Genomic DNA, 20,957 nt, shown 5'->3' on the forward strand with positions numbered 1-20,957 from the left:
ACGTGGTCATACAGGGAGGACATGGTCATACAGGGAGGACATGGTCATACAGGGAGGACATGGTCATACAGGGAGGACATGGTCATACAGGGAGGACATGGTCATACATGGAGGACGTGGTCATACAGGGAGGACATGGTCATACATGGAGGACGTGGTCATACAGGGAGGACATGGTCATACATGGAGGACGTGGTCATACAGGGAGGACATGGTCATACAGGGAGGACATGGTCATACAGGGAGGACATGGTCATACAGGGAGGACATGGTCATACATGGAGGACGTGGTCATACAGGGAGGACATGGTCATACATGGAGGACGTGGTCATACAGGGAGGACATGGTCATACAGGGAGGACATGGTCATACATGGAGGACGTGGTCATACAGGGAGGACATGGTCATACAGGGAGGACATGGTCATACATGGAGGACGTGGTCATACAGGGAGGACATGGTCATACAGGGAGGACATGGTCATACATGGAGGACGTGGTCATACAGGGAGGACATGGTCATACATGGAGGACGTGGTCATACAGGGAGGACATGGTCATACATGGAGGACGTGGTCATACAGGGAGGACATGGTCATACATGGAGGACGTGGTCATACAGGGAGGACATGGTCATACAGGGAGGACATGGTCATACATGGAGGACGTGGTCATACAGGGAGGACATGGTCATACATGGAGGACGTGGTCATACAGGGAGGACATGGTCATACATGGAGGACGTGGTCATACAGGGAGGACATGGTCATACATGGAGGACGTGGTCATACAGGGAGGACATGGTCATACATGGAGGACGTGGTCATACAGGGAGGACATGGTCATACATGGAGGACGTGGTCATACAGGGAGGACATGGTCATACAGGGAGGACATGGTCATACATGGAGGACGTGGTCATACAGGGAGGACATGGTCATACATGGAGGACGTGGTCATACAGGGAGGACATGGTCATACATGGAGGACGTGGTCATACAGGGAGGACATGGTCATACAGGGAGGACATGGTCATACATGGAGGACGTGGTCATACAGGGAGGACATGGTCATACAGGGAGGACATGGTCATACATGGAGGACGTGGTCATACAGGGAGGACATGGTCATACATGGAGGACGTGGTCATACAGGGAGGACATGGTCATACATGGAGGACGTGGTCATACAGGGAGGACATGGTCATACATGGAGGACGTGGTCATACAGGGAGGACATGGTCATACATGGAGGACGTGGTCATACAGGGAGGACATGGTCATACATGGAGGACGTGGTCATACAGGGAGGACATGGTCATACAGGGAGGACATGGTCATACATGGAGGACGTGGTCATACAGGGAGGACATGGTCATACAGGGAGGACATGGTCATACATGGAGGACGTGGTCATACAGGGAGGACATGGTCATACATGGAGGACGTGGTCATACAGGGAGGACATGGTCATACATGGAGGACGTGGTCATACAGGGAGGACATGGTCATACATGGAGGACGTGGTCATACAGGGAGGACATGGTCATACATGGAGGACGTGGTCATACAGGGAGGACATGGTCATACATGGAGGACGTGGTCATACAGGGAGGACATGGTCATACATGGAGGACGTGGTCATACAGGGAGGACATGGTCATACATGGAGGACGTGGTCATACAGGGAGGACATGGTCATACAGGGAGGACATGGTCATACATGGAGGACGTGGTCATACAGGGAGGACATGGTCATACATGGAGGACGTGGTCATACAGGGAGGACATGGTCATACATGGAGGACGTGGTCATACAGGGAGGACATGGTCATACAGGGAGGACATGGTCATACAGGGAGGACATGGTCATACATGGAGGACGTGGTCATACAGGGAGGACATGGTCATACATGGAGGACGTGGTCATACAGGGAGGACATGGTCATACAGGGAGGACATGGTCATACATGGAGGACGTGGTCATACAGGGAGGACATGGTCATACAGGGAGGACATGGTCATACAGGGAGGACATGGTCATACAGGGAGGACATGGTCATACATGGAGGACGTGGTCATACAGGGAGGACATGGTCATACATGGAGGACGTGGTCATACAGGGAGGACATGGTCATACAGGGAGGACATGGTCATACATGGAGGACGTGGTCATACAGGGAGGACATGGTCATACAGGGAGGACATGGTCATACATGGAGGACGTGGTCATACAGGGAGGACATGGTCATACAGGGAGGACATGGTCATACATGGAGGACGTGGTCATACAGGGAGGACATGGTCATACAGGGAGGACATGGTCATACAGGGAGGACATGGTCATACATGGAGGACGTGGTCATACAGGGAGGACATGGTCATACATGGAGGACGTGGTCATACAGGGAGGACATGGTCATACATGGAGGACGTGGTCATACAGGGAGGACATGGTCATACATGGAGGACGTGGTCATACAGGGAGGACATGGTCATACAGGGAGGACATGGTCATACAGGGAGGACATGGTCATACATGGAGGACGTGGTCATACAGGGAGGACATGGTCATACAGGGAGGACATGATAATACATGGAGGACGTGGTCATACATGGAGTACATGGTCAAACATGGAGGACGTGGTCATACAGGGAGGACATGGTCATACATGGAGGACGTGGTCATACAGGGAGGACATGGTCATACATGGAGGACGTGGTCATACAGGGAGGACATGGTCATACATGGAGGACGTGGTCATACAGGGAGGACATGGTCATACATGGAGGACGTGGTCATACAGGGAGGACATGGTCATACATGGAGGACTTGAGCGTTCATATTTTTCGTTTCTTTGGGACGTGTTTAAATCTTGTAAGGGTGGGGAGGGGTTGTTGGGGTTGGGGGCATAAAAATCTCTGGATTGTGGCAGTTAACAAGAAAATCCCGCCAGGGAGCCCCTCTCCTGCTGCGCAAGGCATCTCGTAAAAGGTCGTCCAACTTGCCCCGAGTGATGGCTGCACGAGGTACTTCTGAACAGTGAAGGGGTGGAGACGAGAGGTGCCTCAAAGTCTGTCGGCATTGCTGAGACCGTGGAAGTGGTCTTACCGCTCTTGTGGGCAGAGAGAGAGAGAGAGAGAGAGAGAGAGAGAGAGAGAGAGAGAGAGAGAGAGAGAGAGAGAGAGAGAGAGAGAGAGAGAGAGAGGCTCGTTGTTCATTCACAAGTCTGTCAGGGAAGATAGTCGTGGCGGATCAGCTGGGGATTGTGGGTCAGTCGCGCAAATTTTTGATGATGTTTTCAGCTTATCATCCCTGAATGAGATGTCTTACGGCAGCTCTTAATGTAGCGTCCTGCAGTATCCAGGATGTATGAGGTATTTATAATGATGAATTTATAAAGACAGAAGGTTATTCTTCGTCTATCTATCTAACTATTGGCGTGTGTCTCGCATACTGATGTGTATGTGTACGTGTGTGTAATTACTTTTATCGCAAGGGGAGGAAGTTATACAATGGGGCCACCCAAATCTCTTGAACTCCCTCCTGTCATGTAACTTTTCAAACTTTTTTTTCGTTGACCATAATCATAATTTCATCATTCACTTTACTGTTTTCATCTACCACTTTTGTACGATAAAAAAAAATACTGTTTTCTTCTGAACATCTTTTCTGATAAGTTTCTCAGAGAAGACCTACGAGTTGTTGACTTTCTTCTGCTGAGTTTAAATACTTAAAAAGTTATGACTAGGTCACCCCTTACTCTTCTCTCCTCCATGGTGGGAGAGGGATTCTTATTCCATACTATTTCTGGATGGCTGGAGTTCCTCCTGTATCTTCTTCATCGCAGAACCTCTCGACGCTCCCTTACCCTCTGGCAACTCTTACTGAACCAATCCTCTCTCTGTACGTGAGGCTGGAGGTACCCACGTCCTTTCATTGTAAATTTAGTCTATTCTCACAGACCCTTCCACCACAATGCCTTCGTTTCCCGCCATCGAACTCCATTTCCTAGTTGGTGTTACCATAGGAATTGCTAAGCACTGTGTAGTCTCCACAACCATATATCTTCTTTAAATCTCCTCTCATCCCAGTTCTTTTCACATCCTCAATTGCCACATAACAAACCTGAACATTAAAGGATTACTCTTATCTGCAACTGTTGTGTCGTTTACCATATTCTCACCATCCACGTCAGGCCATGTGTGAAGATACTCTCTGGTCTTGATGGTGAACCAGTCCCACTCATCTTAGATGTACTACGCTAACATACTGGTAAAAGACAGTTTCCTGTATACATTCTGTCTGGTGTCTCCAAGACTCTCTGTCACAAAGAGTATCTAAAGTATCTTGGTCTGTCTCTTTATAACTTAAGTATTCCATAATAAGTTCTTTACCATGTCCGAGAAGTGCATGTTATACTGTGTCATGTATCATCCTGACTGTCCCTCCACTGTACTGTAAAGTATGTGTTATTCCGGATGGTTAAACTTCTTATTTGCAGGATTGTATGATATCAACACCACCAAAACACTCTTTCTGACAGTAATGCTTCCCAGTATGTATCATCTGGACGGGCAATCTTCCACAATTTCTTGAAACTTATGGTTATTTCTCATTAGGATGGCTAGTATTCCTCTTTACACCTCCTTCTATCACTTATCCTTCTGGTTAGAATGGATATCTTATTTTTTTTCTTTTTTTTAGGGAGCTTCGTTCCCACAGCTCCAACATTACCTGGTGCGTTTTCCCTAATACGATCCTTAGATTCTAGCTCTTTAACATTTGCCACCAGTCCATCTGGATGTGTATACGTTGCAGTCTGTCTGATGTTAACATCCTAACCTCCCTGTGGTAGTGGCCGTGGATGTTCCCTCCCCTTGCCTCATTTGGTGTCTCTTGTTTTTTTTTTACTTTTGATCGTATCCTTTGCTCTTTCCACGCTCTTCCCTCTGTCTGTGTCACGTTTGATGAATATGCCACTGGATTCCAACTTGTTTTTTGATTCCTTTTGCCTGCCTAAACACGTGAAAAAAAAAATAGAGCCTTTTGGGATAAATCTAAACAAACCCAGCAATAAACGTCACAATACCTTAGTGTCAATAACAACAAGATAACTGAAATTTTAAGTTTGTATTCACTTTTTGCATCTAGTGGGTAAAACTTACCATATGAAACTATGTAATGTACGCACTGAAATACGAACTGTAACATCTTTCATAACATCAACCCACCCTCTGTGACCCCCTACTGGGGTCTGACTAGGACCCTTTGTGACCCCCTGTAATCCTGTTGTTGCGCTATGACTCACAGGTTGAGCATGGGGTGCACAATAAACTTGCCGGGGAAATCTGGCATGAATCAAATCAACCTTTAATTGATACGGCATGAATAAAGCTGTGCCTCCTGAATCCTCGTTGGTATACAGAATAACATACCTCCTGAAAGGTATATCAATATACCCGGTATATATACTGGGAGGTATACTAGTGTGCGCCGTGAAGGAGTCCAGTGTTGACATTTTTGAAAGACCGAAGCAGCTGGGAATGAATGTCTGGTGTGGGCGGGTGTTGTGAGAGGCTTGTGTACCTGTGAGACGTTGGGAGAGAGAGAGAGAGAGAGAGAGAGAGAGAGAGAGAGAGAGAGAGAGAGAGAGAGAGAGAGTAGCAAGAGGTGCAGTGGGGAGAGTGTGTGGGGGCTAGGAAAGGGAGGGAGGTTAAAGATACTTGTATAACTTAGAGAGAGAGAGAGAGAGAGAGAGAGAGAGAGAGAGAGAGAGAGAGAGAGAGAGAGAGAGAGAGAGAGAGAGAGAGAGAGACCCTTTGTCGTCAGGTCAGTGTTCCCAGGTCACATAGGGAGCAGTATAATCGTTCTAGGATTGACCCACATCAATATAACTATAATCCTCACAGCAGACGAGCAGTTCCTTAATTGCGTTCGTCAGGTTCGAAGGTCAGATCGGGTCCAGAAAATGGTTGTTTTTGCATTTATACCCATCACATTTCCTTTGCCTTTTCAATAATAATAATAATAATAATAATAATGATAATAATAATAATAATAATAATAATAATGATAATGATAACAATAATAATAATAATAACAGTAATAATAATAATGATAATAATAATAATAATAATAATAATAATAATAATAATAATGATAATAATAATTCTGCTATTGATAATAATACTGATAATCACAGTATTAATATTGATTATCATGATGATAACTATAGTAATAATCATACATGATAATAACTGTTATCATTAATCTCTTCATTAACTACGTACGTGTTATCCCTGCAAAATCTTGTCCAAGGTATGAGTGGGTTGGTACCTTCTGTCTGTCTGTCTGTCTCTCTCTCTCTCTCTCTCTCTCTCTCTCTCTCTCTCTCTCTCTCTCTCTCTCTCTCTCTCCTGTCACAGGCACCCGAACCTCCCACGACAACCGTCCACACCACACTTGTCATCCCCCCACCCACCAGCTCCCAGCGTCAAAAGTGTCAACAATACTTTTAAGAATCACCCCCTCCATTTCCCAGGTGGGGGTGGGGAATGAGGGACAGTTTGGCGTGGTGTTGGCGGGGAATTTACAGAGCAAGACGGATGGGGGGAGACCCTAATGATGAGGTTATCAGCGGCCATGAACTTACTTTGTGGTAGAAAGCGGATGGTGAAGCAAAAGACACCTCCACACCCACCGCGCCCTACGGCTCAACATTCGGTATAGGGGAAAATAATGCTAAAACTGAGAAGGAACAACATGTAGTATGAAGGAGGTATACTACCAGAGAGATTTTGTTGGAAAGTGCGAATGGGATAAGTTATTTACTTTACCTGCAGCAGGGTTTTCCCAGGAAGAAGCTCAGATCTGTAATGGAAAAAAAAAGAGGAGATTCAGTTTTCTATATACAGTAACTATATATATATTCCCCCCTTAACCCTCTTTGAAATGCGTCTGTCATGATAATCGATATCAGTGAAGTACATCTGCTTAGCCTTAATTTGAATATGTTGACAGTCTTCGCATTTACCACATCTGGTGGTGATTTATTCGCGTTCTACAACTGTAGAAAAAAAAAAGAGAAAAGGGTCACATTCGTAATGGCTAAATATCTATCTACTTTGAAGAAATTATTTTTCAAAAAAATGTCGGAATTATTGCGTATTTTGGAAATTTCTATCACATCTCGAAGGTTACCCTTAGTTTTTTTTCTTTTTTTTAGAATATGATTCTAATTCTCCACCTCTTCTGAGATCTCATCTCTTAAACACTCTCTACCATCATACAAGACAGATTTATGTATGCTGTCTGCATTACCCATCTCCTCGCTCATCACATTCATCCAACACAATTGTACAATAAAAATGCTTCTTTATATGTGGTTATTTCTACAAGCGTATTGCTTTGGTTTCATGTTATGTCGTCTGGTTGCTCTATCCCTAAATATCTTGTGCATGTCTACGTCTTCAATCTGGTTTCAAAGGTTCAAGGTTACTAAACACACGAAAATGCTCATTATAATATCAAACTGTCTTTCCATTACGTCTTCGAGAAGTTACCTCATAACTCAATAACATTTGTGTGCGTCTTGCTGGAGGTTGCAGACGGAGGTCGTGTCTGGGAACCCCTGCTTTGGTGATATACCTGTGTCTGGGATCTGGAGAAATCTATAATTAGGTTTGGTAATTACACCTCCAGGCTTACGACAAGACGTGCCTCGCCACCTCATCGCATGGGGCGTTAATTACTCGGCACTCTCCTCATTTACACTAATTGATTTAAGTTATCCTTCCCTCTGCAGTCTAGTGGATCAGTTTTCTGTATGTAAATCCATGCCCAGTCGTGACCCCCCCTTTATTTTTCTAATGTCAATTCAAAATTATTCTGAGACTAATGAGAGCATAATGAAATCTCACCGCACTGTATCATCGTAACTGTGACCCATTATGTTAATGTCTCTCCTGAAAGAAGTAATGTTTGAATCTTTCGTAACTTCATTAGCCACTGGGGCCCAAGCAAAGTGAGAGTAGATGCAGTCGAAGACTTATCATGTGAAGTTGGGGCTCAGGATTCTTCTTCGGCTGGCGGCTGTAGCTTGGCGATGATGGCCTTTAATGGCTCTGGTAGTTGATAGACCTGTAGCCATGACAACCAACCAACCAACCAACTAGTCAGCCAACCCACCAACCAACCAACCAACCAACCAACTAGTCAGCCAACCAACCAACTAGTCAGCCAACCCACCAACCAACCAACCAATCAACTAGTCAGCCAACCAACCAACCAACAAACCAACCAACTAGTCAGCCAACCAACCAACCAACCAACTAGTCAGCCAACCAACCAACCAACGAGTCAGCCAACCACCAACTAGTCAGCCAACCCACTAACCAACCAACCAACCAACTAGTCAGCCAACCCACCAACCAACCAACTAGTCAGCCAACCCACCAACCAAACAACCAACCAACTAGTCAGCCAACCCACCAACCAACCAACCAACTAGTCAGCCAACCACCAACTAGTCAGCCAACCCACCAACCAACCAACCAACCAACTAGTCAGCCAACCAACCAACCAACCAACCAACCAACTAGTCAGCCAACCCACCAACCAACCAACTAGTCAGCCAACCCATCAACCAATCAACTAGTCAGCCAACCAACCCACCAACCAACCAACTAGTCAGCCAACCCACCAACCAACCAACCAACCAACTAGTCAGCCAACCAACCCACCAACCAACCAACCAACCAACTAGTCAGCCAACCAACCCACCAACCAACCAACCAACCAACTAGTCAGCCAACCACCAACTAGTCAGCCAACCCACCAACCAACCAACCAACCAACTAGTCAGCCAACCAACCCACCAACCAACCAACCAACTAGTCAGCCAACCCACCAACCAACCAACCAACCAACTAGTCAGCCAACCCACCAACCAACCAACTAGTCAACCAACCAACCAACCAACCAACCAACCAACTAACCAACCAGCCAACCTACCAACCAACCAACCATTAACCAGAGGCGTCTCACGGCGCAACTCATTCCTTAGAGTCGCCTTGTGTTTCTTGTTTCAACATTTCTTAGCCAGGTGTCGTTCCACGCGACACTTCGTAATGATGGTTGGTTTTGTTAACCATCCTCCGCCCGCGTGGCTCGACAGCCCAAGGGCAGGGTGGTGATGAACCCGTCATAGTCAGTGGAGCAAGGCCGTACAGAGGGAGTGAGTGGCAGGCACTGTTCCTCTGTAGATCACTGGGGAACAGGTCTGAGTTACGGACCAATCTCTCTCTCTCTCTCTCTCTCTCTCTCTCTCTCTCTCTCTCTCTCTACAACGACCGTTTCCATATTGCACACTATAATTATGGGCTGTGCCATCTGTGCTGTCGCATGGGTCAAGTGTTCTCTCTTCCCCCTATCGTAACAGTTATGATCACTCTATTTCCTTCAGACCCTTTTTCCCCTCTTTTATTCACACAGGGTTGTTACCTGAGGCTGGGAGATAAAGAGGGTCCCATTCCAACGAGACAGTCAACTGTCAAATGAGAAAAGCTACAGATATCTGGAGAAGCTTTTCCCGTACCTTGAGTACACGCACTTTTCAGTTTCTTCCTTAGCATCTTCCTCAACGGACCATCCATGTAAAGTAACTCCGAGAGAAAGGTCTGTGATATTTATTTATTTTTTTTTTCCTACTCACCAGTTGAGCATCACTCACTCATCCAAACCTTTCCGTCCCTCGTCCCTCTGACTCTATGATCATCTCATGTACCCACTTTTTTTTTTTTCATAAGCTTGTGTCTTTTTCCTACATTTCAGTCCTACAGTAAAACCTTTGGAATAGGTCGCCTCCGGTACACGTTCCCGGTCCCCCGTCCCTTGTAATTTCGCGCTTGTATCATCACTTGTAATAGACTGCAATTTTCCGCGTGTCTCTTCAATTAGGATTCCGACCTCGTGGTTCACGTTAATATTACACAGAGACAAGAGACAAGCGGCGTACCCTTGTACTTATCCGCGGCAAAACATGACTGTGAGAGGATCATATTGGTGCTGTAAGAGCACTGGACTTGCTTCTTGGTTCAGACCCCACTGAACTAAGTGGCTTGTTCATAATATGTTATACAGAGAACATTTTGTCCTTTGGGTTACTGGATCATATATATCCGAGCGTCGACTGGGGATATTGTTAATATGACTCTGATATAACCAAATATCGCTTTAAAGCTGATTTTGTCTCGACAAACTGTCGACAGCATTGTTGAACTGGGTCTTCAAATATGTGTGAGGTATGTCGACTGCTATACTAAACATTCAGAGTTCTGAGATAACCAAGAAAGAACACCTACTGTCAAGATACTTGACTTAATCCAATCTTTTTAATCATATGTATTGTACTGAGCTAAAGATACTAATGGTGTACAAGCATCATGTCTACGGATTTCAACCTCACTGAGGAAATAATGAGGTTGCTGTATGTAAAGGAACATCTTTCAAAGTCCCTTTGTCAACGTTGAGACATTGTCATATAAGCGTCCCTCGTCACACGTTAACATGTTAATGTGATCTTGGCCTTTGTTAAATTCGATTCGAACCTGGATGGTAACGAAACAGCGAACTGATGCGCTGCGTCTGCCAAAGGACGTTCACGTGTGATATGACTTTGAAAGATCTCCTTTATTTAACGTTGGAAGCTCCAGTAACGGACAAAATATAGGGAGGTTGATGAAAGAAGAAAAGACAAGGAAATGTATATACGAATTTTAGAGGAAGTGAAAAACTTCTCTTTTACAATGCGACAGGTCAAAGTTTTCGGGAAAGTCATGAAATGGTTGAAAAGTTCTAAATCTTCGAGATGTTGGGAAAAGATACAGATATCAAAATGGCCCATCCTTGAGTTGCTAACGCCCAAAAAATAATCATGTGACGCAGCAGCTTGCCGAGTATGGCGTGGTCTAGCTAGTGGTGGGGGTACACGAACAGCCAGCTCTGGGGAACAAAAACCAAAGTAATACCATATAGATGAGGGAAAGTGAACCAACATTGCGGCCTAAGGCAAGTGGGTCAAGTTTGGAAGTTAGCCTGGGAGAGCTGATAAACCAGACCGCTTTCGACTCAACTCTGTCACGTAAGGATACATAGCTAGAGCCATCCCAGAAGTCCATGCACGAGCGGATCAATCCTCTGTCCTCTGTATACACAGAACAACTGTTCGAGGAAAAAGAAATTTCGACAGCTAAACAGGACTCCCAGTTTCTTTAAGGCAGACTTAGCTATTTCTGTAACACGGGGTTTTCAAGAAAGAGTGGATGTTACAGTCCTACCAAGTATGTTCAATGAATTAAGAGGTGGTATTACAGAACCGTCAAAGGATGAGAAAAATTGTGAGGAATTTTTGACAGAGAGATGGGAAGAAACTGAAGACATTAAACTTACCAAGATTTCGTTTACCCCACTGAGTTATCCAGTCCGAGCTTATTAAGGAAAATGTGTCGAGAGAAAATGAGATCGAGTGGGGCAAGGTGGTCCAGAAGTGAGGGATGTAGAGGAATGCAGTGCTGAGTGCATTTGGTTATTTGCAGAAAAAAGAATATCGTAGATGAAAAGAAGTGTAGGAGGCAAGACAGAACCCTGGGGCACACCGCTATTGATGGAGAAAGGGGAGAGGATGATTCATCAACAATCACAGAGATAGATCGGCCGGAGAGGAAGCTAGAACGAAGCCAAGAGAGGGAATCTAAGAGATGAGACCCCGATACCACATCCTGTCAAAATGGATGTATCAAAGGTAACGACATTGGATTTCCCAAAGTCTCTCACGGATGATGACCAGACATTAGTAAGATCGGAAAGAATATCATCAGTGGATCTAGCCTCACGAAAGCCATACTGTTAATCAGATGGAAGACTTTGAGATTCAAAATGTCTGAAGATATGGAAGTTGAAGAGAGATTCAAAGACTTTGAAAATGCACATTTCAATAATTAGAGGGGCTAGAAAGATCACCCTTCTTAGGGATGGGATGCACCAACGCGTGGTTCCAAGAAGAAGGAAAGTTCTGGTTTATAAACAAACAAAACAGATGAGCAAGCTCAGATGCAAGTTCAGAGGCACACTATTTCAGTCGAGGGAGATGGACTCCATCAGGACCATAAGCCTTGCCTGTGTCGAGAGAGAAGAAGCGCTTTTCTGAGAGTTCGAAGAGATTATGGGGAGTGGCACTGAATTATTAAGAGGGTGAAGCAACGTTAGTCATTAAAGACAGAGTTAGAGGAGAAACGAGAACCAGAGTTCTTTGTCTACGGGAAAGACAGCTATAGTATCGTCAAAATGGAAACGTGGAGGAAAGGTAGAACGACAAAAGTTGTTAGCGATCCCCTTAGCTAAAGACCAGAAAGGCTTATCAGTGGATGACGAGAAGTTATCGTACTTCTTTCAAATAAACTACGCTTCGCCTTACGGATGACGTACCTGCAATGATTACGGGCACTGATAAATGCTGAATGGGAGTCAGAGGAAGGAGAGTTTTTCCAAACAAGAAATGCCTGATCCCTTGCCTGAATGGCTTCAGAACAGATGAACCATGGACTGGAAGAAGAGGTCTTCTTGGAGGATGAGGGGACAAATGCTTCCATTCCCGCAACAACAACCTCTGCTATGCGTCTGGTAGAGCCAGAAACATTATCACATAAGAGACAGTAATTTACCAAAGGAAAGTCAGAAAAGAATTTTCGGAAGTGATTCCAGTCAACTCTGTTGAGGTGCCAATCTATACGTTTAGAAGCGGCTGCTGGAGGGGGAGGTGCCGTTAAAGTAGATACATTTGCGAGATTGTGGTCAGATAAACCAACTAGGGGCGAGATTGTGTAGCTACGGCGCGAAGGATTAGAGGTGAAAAAAGATCCAGAATATTAGAAGGGTTGTCATACCGGTCAGGGTTATGGGTAGAGTGGGTGACACTCTGCTGCAGATCACCGAGAGCGGAGAACGTGAGTGCTTCAGTCCACCCATCATCCATAATTCAACCATTTCCGATGATGAACGTCGAAATATACTACGTAAAGGATCTTGCAGGTGAGAGGATGTCACGTCCTCACTGAAGGAGTTTAGATAGTCGAAGAAAGATACAAAAACTGTAGAACTAGGAGAGCAAAACAAAGGACAAGTGTGGTAGTAAGGAGACAGACCTTGAGCCACATTACGTCAAAATTTAGGGTACTCAAGGTCCTCGAGGCGTGCAACAGGTGTGTTGATGTTGGGATGAGCACAGACACCACCTTTAAACCGGAAATGTGAGTGAAGATTATATTTGGATATGAGGAAGGGGCTTGTGAGAGCAAACACCACCTTTAAACCGGAATCGCGAGTGAAGATTATATTTGGATATGAGGAAGGGGCTTGTGAGAACAGAAAGCGACTAGTGAGAGCATCATTAGACAACTGCAACTCAGAGAGAAGTGAAGTATTAGGAGAGCTACTAGACAAAAGGTGTTCAACTGAGGATGGGTTACTAGAGAAACTACGAATGTTGGTATAGTGGATAGAAAATGAGGAAGGCTTATTTGAGTGGGAGAGGTTGTGGGAGGGGACGGTACTACTGCTGCTTGAGCCCTTCCTCTCATTGGCAGAAGAGTCAGGCGGGAACCCAGAGATTTCTAGCACCCCATAACACTGGAGACTAGGGGCCATAGATGTGACGGACTCAGTCATGATTACATTTAAAAACGATTGTGCAGAGAGAAATGATAAGAGAACTCATGGGAAGAAAATAAGTGAGGTTTGAGTAGGTGTATATTGCACGTAAGAAGATGGCAGGACTAGCCTGGTAGTCCCGTTTTGATGAGACACAAAGTAAGACCAGCAATCCTGACATGGAGGGTGTAAGATGGTTCCGGCCACCACTTTAACCCTCCTCAGTCAGGACGGTAGTACCACCTTGAGCGGCTGCTGTTGTCAACATCCTACAACCTAAGGGACTGCTCTAAGGGCAATCAATCCTGCCTCAACTTTTTAGTTTACCTAATATGTAAACAAACAGAAAAATGGTATATAATATTAACCTATTCTACATTCAGCTATTGATGATATATCATCTTGGTACGTTATAAAGGGAACCTACCATCAATATATATATATATATATATATATATATATATATATATATATATATATATATATATATATATATATATATATATACTGACGTAACCAGGACCTTCCACACACGACCAGTAAGTTTTGCATTAAAAACCTCTGTTTTCCGTCGACCATTGAAAGCATTCGCTACTCTTTTCTACCCAGAAATATGTCAATAGTTCATTCGACTGTGTCCTGGTGTTTTACGGACCCGACAGGAGTCTCCCATTCTCTATTGATGAGGGATGCCACTCCAGGCTAAGGACGGGGTCGTTCCCTGGCGAGGAGGTCATCCTAGGGTACGGAACTGACGCCTGCTGCCTCAGGGGGTTTAGGAAGGTGGTTTCCCCCTTGCGTTCCCCTCCCCAAACCCCCCAGCCATCCCCTGCCTGCCAGTGGACGGAAGGCTAACCAGCTACTGTGTCGTCTGAATGGGGGAAAGTTTTATGGTTTTAAGTCCGTGTTTTTCTCACGAGTTGAATGTATATGTTTACAGTTGTGTATTTTGCTTCGGTGAAAATTTAGGTTTACCTCTAAAGTGACTGGTGCATGTTTGTGTGTGTGTGTGTAAAACTGACACACAGCCGAAGCGCTAATTATCATGGACCAGCCAAAACTCAACATCCAGAACACTGGCCAACACAGACTGTCTCCAGCTACACGCCCCAACGTCACGTAACAACCAATAAGAGCGCAGCGCTACATGCACGCCTACCCACTGGTGTTACCTAGCCTCACTTAGGTGACCGCAGTCACTCCCAGTTGCTCCATCGACCTTTGAGCACGCTTCTGCAGATGATCTGATGCACTCAACTCGAAACACTGAGACAACCCTTGGAGGTGCCCTATACAACCTCCCCACCCATATCAAAAGAGATGTTGGACAACTTGAAAAATTCAGCCTATAGGTAGCACTCTCGCCTGCCACGCGGGGGTCCCGGGTTCGATCCTGGATGTTGTAGGTTGTATAGTATATATATATATATATATATATATATATATATATATATATATATCCCTGGGGATAGGGGAGAAAGAATACTTCCCACGTATTCCCTGCGTGTCCTAGAAGGCGACTAAAAGGGAAGGGAGCGGGGGGCTGGAAATCCTCCCCTCTCGTTTTTTTTTTTAATTTTCCAAAAGAAGGAACAGAGAAGGGGGCCAGGTGAGGATATTCCCTCAAAGGCCCAGTCCTCTGTTCTTAACGCTACCTCGCTATCGCGGGAAATGGCGAATAGTATGAAAAAAAAAAAAAAAAAAAAAAAAAATATATATATATATATATATATATATATATATATATATATATATATATATATATATATATATATATATATATGAATCATGAGTAATGGGTGATCATTAGCGCTTAGGCACCTGGAAGCGAGAGGAAGGAGGAAGAGAGGCGAGTGTTTTGGGAGGAGTTGAGAAAGTGTGTCAGGAATTGTGATGAGAGGCACCGAGCATTAGTGACAGGAGATTAGAATACGAGAGTCGGTAATGAGGCAATTAAGTGTATAATTGGCAGCATATGGGTATCCGCTAATGCAAATGAAAAAGGTGAACGACTTTTAGAGTTACTTATCTGAAAAATGGACATACACATGTAAACGTGGGTGAGCAGATATGATTAGTGACTCTTTTCTGGATTACGTACTTCTTGAGAGGCGCGCAAAAGAAAGATTTTTTGGAAGTCACTGTTCTGAGCGGAGCACCTGCTGGAATGTCTGATCAGGATTTGGTTCAGGCGAGGATGAACGTCTGATGAGACGGTCGGAAAAGTGGAAACTATATGGGTGGAAAGAAGATGATGAATGCGAGTGAGTTTGGAAAAGTCTTGTGTAAAGAGATACCAGGAGAGAATAAGCGTGGAATGCAGGTCACAGTAAATGAATCTCGGAGGTGGACGATGAGTGGTAGGTGATGGTGTGAGATGATTTGGACGTGGGGGTATGAGAGGTAAGAGAATTGTGGCCAGTTGTTTTGTGAAAAAGAAGAGGTGGTGAAAGCTCTGTGTAAAATGAAGTGCGGCTGAAGTGCATGTGGTTATTCCCCCATTTCTGAAGAAATGGGGGAATTTCTTGCTGTTTGGTTAGCATTTTCAGTGTACGTATGGATCATGGAGGAGTGCCTGAGAATTGAAAGAATGCCTGGATAATACACTTGTATAAAGGTATGCGGAACAGAAGTGGATGTTTGAATTACAGAGATAGAACATTCTTAAGTGTACCTGTTAAGTTGTATGGAGAAAATCGTGATTGAGAGAGTGGGTGGCCTGCACAGAGCATCAGAGTGGGGAAGAACAATGTGGTTTCACGAGAGGTAGAGGATGTGTGGATTAGGTATTGCTTTCAAGAATGTGCGTGAGAAGTACTTAGAGAAATAGAAGGACATGTACATATGTGGCACCTATGGATATGAAGAAAACATGGGACAGGATTTCTCGCGATACTTTGCGGAGAGTGTTATGAATGTGTGGTGTGGGAAGAACGCTACTGAAAGCAGTAAGCATTTTTTTTTTTTTACCAAGATAGTCTGGCGCGTGTGCGAGTACAACAAAAAAAGGAGAGTGAATGGTTCCAGATAAGTGGGTCTAAGGCAGAGGCGGGCTATGCTACCATGGCCACTTAGTTTGTTCATGGATGGGGTGGTGAGGAAGGTGAATGCGACCCTTTTTTTGCAGTCTGTCTGGGATGGGTTGGCCTGAGAGGTGAGTTAGCTACTGTTTGCTGATGACACGGCGCTGGATTCTCAGTTTGTAATAGCACGCGAAAAGATAAAGTTTAGAGTAAATGTGAAAAGAGCAAGTTCATCAAGTTTAACAGTGGAGAGATGCAATGCGCTGGAATGGAGAGAACTGGAAAGAGGTCGGATATTTTAGATACCTGGGAGTGGGCCTAGGAGCTAGAGTGAGCCATAGGGTGGGTGAGGAGGTGAAGGTTCTGGGCACACTGACGAAAGCGTAGACAAGAAGTCATTGTCTGTGGGGGCAAAGATGGGTAAATGTAATGATACAACAAACCCGTTGATGTTGTACTGATGCCAGACGTGGGCCCTAGAAGAAAAAAGTAAGGAGGAAGGTAAATGTGTAGGAAATGATATGTTTGAGGACAATATGTAGTGCGAGAAGAGTCGATCGAATGAAAAATGGTAGGGTGAAAGAGAGGCGTGGTAGTAAGAGGATAGTGGATGAAAGAAGTGAGGAGTGTGTGCTGAAATGGCTGAAAAGTTTTGGACATATGGCGAGGATGAGAGAGGAGAGGACTCAGAGGGTATACGTGTCAAAAGTGGAGGGAACAAAGAAAAGGAAGAAAGTAAGGAGGAGGTGGAAGAATAAAGTGATAAATACTTCGAATGACTGGGGCCTGAGCATACAGGAAGATGTGAGGCATTCATGGAACAAAGCAAATTGGAGCGATGTGGTATAAAGGGGGTGACGTGTTGACAATTTTCTGAATCAGCGGTCAGGGGAACTACGGAAAGGTCTTTGGAGGCCGGTTATGGTTACGGGGCTCTGGTTAGATGAACGAATAAGGCAGTTTCTTTGTTTGTTCCTGTCGCTACTCGCATATTAATGCGCAGTGGTTCAACCTTGGCCGTACACGTAAGGAAAACCACGGAGCCACCGACCAGGGCGGCATATTACTGGTACTACCCCGCCTGGGTATCGGGAGGGTTAGTGACAGCTGTGTAGTCACGTTTCACTCCTCTGGCCCAGGTAGCTGTCGGTTCATTCTCTCTGACCCACACGTGAGCTGCTGGCTTTCACTCCACAAACATCCAGTCTCTCCATCCCATGCATAACCCTTGACATCAAATAACTCACGGCATACGTTAGCCCGGCCTCTTTAGCGAAATCTCGTCGTAAGGACTCATAAGTAAGTTAGTGTTGCTCACACCCTTTGAATAACGCACGCTCTGCTGTATAATGCGTTTAATTAAATCGTGTCGTCTCCGCAGTCGTGTACCCTCGGGTTATTGGTAGCTGGTCGAAGCCTTCCCCCCCCTTAATACCCCCAATCCCACCTCACAGTCCCCTCCCCCCCCCCTTCCCCCACCCCTTTGCATCAACCGAGTTCCTGAAGTTTCTCACACTCTTAGTTTTCTCCTCCGTCGGTCTCCGAGAGATGGATTATGCGCTGCTGGCCAGAAGCATCGGCAGCCAACACATTTTCTGAAATATGATCCTTAGACCTTTCCCTAGTATTTCATAATTTTTTCCCTTTATCACTAAATGAAAGGACTTTTTTTTTGCCTTAAAAACGAAATCCTGTTAAAGAAAAAAAAGAAATAACAGTTAATGCAACGAGTGTAAGTTGATCCCATCCGCCACAGAGGACTCCCAGCCCACGGCGTCCGGTGACAAGGATCAACCATCCGTATGGTTCTGGCGATCGGTCGACCTTGCTTGCAGCCAGAAGGCTTTGATCGTCCCCTCCTACCGAGATGTGATTGAGACGAGCACGTCTCCTTACTCCACCAGTTTCCTTCCCTCCCTCTGAAATGAGCTGTTTGGCCGAGCGGTTAGTGTATACGGAGTTCCCAAACGTGGAATGAACCAAGAGAACTTAGGATATTTCGAAGGTTCTCCGTGTGATTGTGTGTTTAGTATCGCGTTTCATCTGGGATCACGTGCAGATAGATCTCAGGATGTTTCGATCGCTCGGCGAGACAGTCCTGCCACTCTCCTCATCTCCAGCACCAAAAGCTTTGTTATAAGCTGAAAGCAAAAGCCAGCAAGATATCACAATGCTACCATTATATTTTTGCTACTAACAGCGGCTGATCTGTTGTGCACGCCATGCTCTTCCTGTACGAGGTGGAGCGGAAAGATAAGAGAAGTCACGTCTGGTACACCAACATCCATTGAGCTGGACTTTTCTAAGGTCATTGCGGATCTTGAGTGACCTTTCCTGAACTTGGCAAGTCAGGTCGGACCCCTTCCCCTGTGGGTTCTACTTCGCTACAGACACAAACCTGTGTCCTTCAGGTTGGGAGTAAGAATGCATCATCTACTCCCATGAGAATAATACTGGAACTGGGTCTATATTTACGGTAGTACTAAGTGACAGTTGCTACTATATATATATATATATATATATATATATATATATATATATATATATATATATATATATATATATATATATATATTTTTTTTTTTTTTTTTTTTTTTATACTTTGTCGCTGTCTCCCGCGTTTGCGAGGTAGCGCAAGGAAACAGACGAAAGAAATGGCCCAATCCCCCCCATACACATGTACATACACACGTCCACACACGCAAATATACATACCTACCCAGCTTTCCATGGTTTACCCCGGACGCTTCACATGCCTTGATTCAATCCACTGACAGCACGTCAACCCCTGTATACCACATCGCTCCAATTCACTCTATTCCTTGCCCTCCTTTCACCCTCCTGCATGTTCAGGCCCCGATCACACAAAATCCTTTTCACTCCATCTTTCCACCTCCAATTTGGTCTCCCTCTTCTCCTCGTTTCCTCCACCTCCGACACATATATCCTCTTGGTCAATCTTTCCTCACTCATTCTCTCCATGTGCCCAAACCATTTCAAAACACCCTCTTCTGCTCTCTCAACCACGCTCTTTTTATTTCCACACATCTCTCTTACCCTTACGTTACTTACTGGATCAAACCACCTCACACCACACATTGTCCTCAAACATCTCATTTCCAGCACATCCATCCTCCTGCGCACAACTCTATCCATAGCCCACGCCTCGCAGCCATACAACATTGTTGGAACCACTATTCCTTCAAACATACCCATTTTTGCTTTCCGGGATAATGTTCTCGACTTCCACACATTTTTCAAGGCTCCCAAAATTTTCGCCCCCTCCCCCACCCTATGATCCACTTCCGCTTCCATGGTTCCATCCGCTGACAGGTCCACTCCCAGATATCTAAAACACTTCACTTCCTCCAGTTTTTCTCCATTCAAACTCACCTCCCAATTGACTTGACCCTCAACCCTACTGTACCTAATAACCTTGCTCTTATTCACATTTACTCTTAACTTTCTTCTTTCACACACTTTACCAAACTCCGTCACCAGCTTCTGCAGTTTCTCCCATGAATCAGCCACCAGCGCTGTATCATCAGCGAACAACAACTGACTCACTTCCCAAGCTCTCTCATCCCCAACAGACTTCATACTTGCCCCTCTTTCCAAAACTCTTGCATTTACCTCCCTAACAACCCCATCCATAAACAAATTAAACAACCATGGAGACATCACACACCCCTGCCGCAAACCTACATTCACTGAGAACCAATCACTTTCCTCTCTTCCTACACGTACACATGCCTTACAACCTCGATAAACACTTTTCACTGCTTCTAACAACTTGCCTCCCACACCATATATTCTTAATACCTTCCACAGAGCATCTCTATCAACTCTATCATATGCCTTCTCCAGATCCATAAATGCTACATACAAATCCATTTGCTTTTCTAAGTATTTCTCACATACATTCTTCAAAGCAAACACCTGATCCACACATCCTGTACCACTTCTGAAACCACACTGCTCTTCCCCAATCTGATGCTCTGTACATGCCTTCACCCTCTCAATCAATACCCTCCCATATAATTTACCAGGAATACTCAACAAACTTATACCTCTGTAATTTGAGCACTCACTCTTATCCCCTTTGCCTTTGTACAATGGCACTATGCACGCATTTCGCCAATCCTCAGGCACCTCACCATGAGTCATACATACATTAAATAACCTTACCAACCAGTCAACAATACAGTCACCCCCTTTTTTAATAA

The 20,957-nt window shown here is 44.9% G+C and overlaps 1 protein-coding gene and 1 long non-coding RNA gene across 2 annotated transcripts in view; one reads left to right on the forward strand and one right to left on the reverse strand.

The window, feature by feature from the left end:
* The window catches only part of LOC139766676 (uncharacterized), a 542,423-nt gene that overhangs the window by 418,140 nt on the left and 103,326 nt on the right, over window positions 1-20,957 (forward strand). The gene's annotated exons all lie outside the window — the stretch shown is intronic.
* Window positions 1-20,957, reverse strand: part of LOC139766799 (uncharacterized) — a 141,373-nt gene that overhangs the window by 26,642 nt on the left and 93,774 nt on the right. Inside the window, exon 3 of the long non-coding RNA XR_011716951.1 lies at window positions 6,841-6,874. This is a non-coding gene — a long non-coding RNA (uncharacterized lncRNA). The remainder of the gene's footprint in view (window positions 1-6,840; window positions 6,875-20,957) is intronic.

This window comes from Panulirus ornatus, chromosome 58 (genome assembly GCF_036320965.1).
Source record: "Panulirus ornatus isolate Po-2019 chromosome 58, ASM3632096v1, whole genome shotgun sequence".
Classification (NCBI taxonomy): domain Eukaryota; kingdom Metazoa; phylum Arthropoda; class Malacostraca; order Decapoda; family Palinuridae; genus Panulirus; species Panulirus ornatus.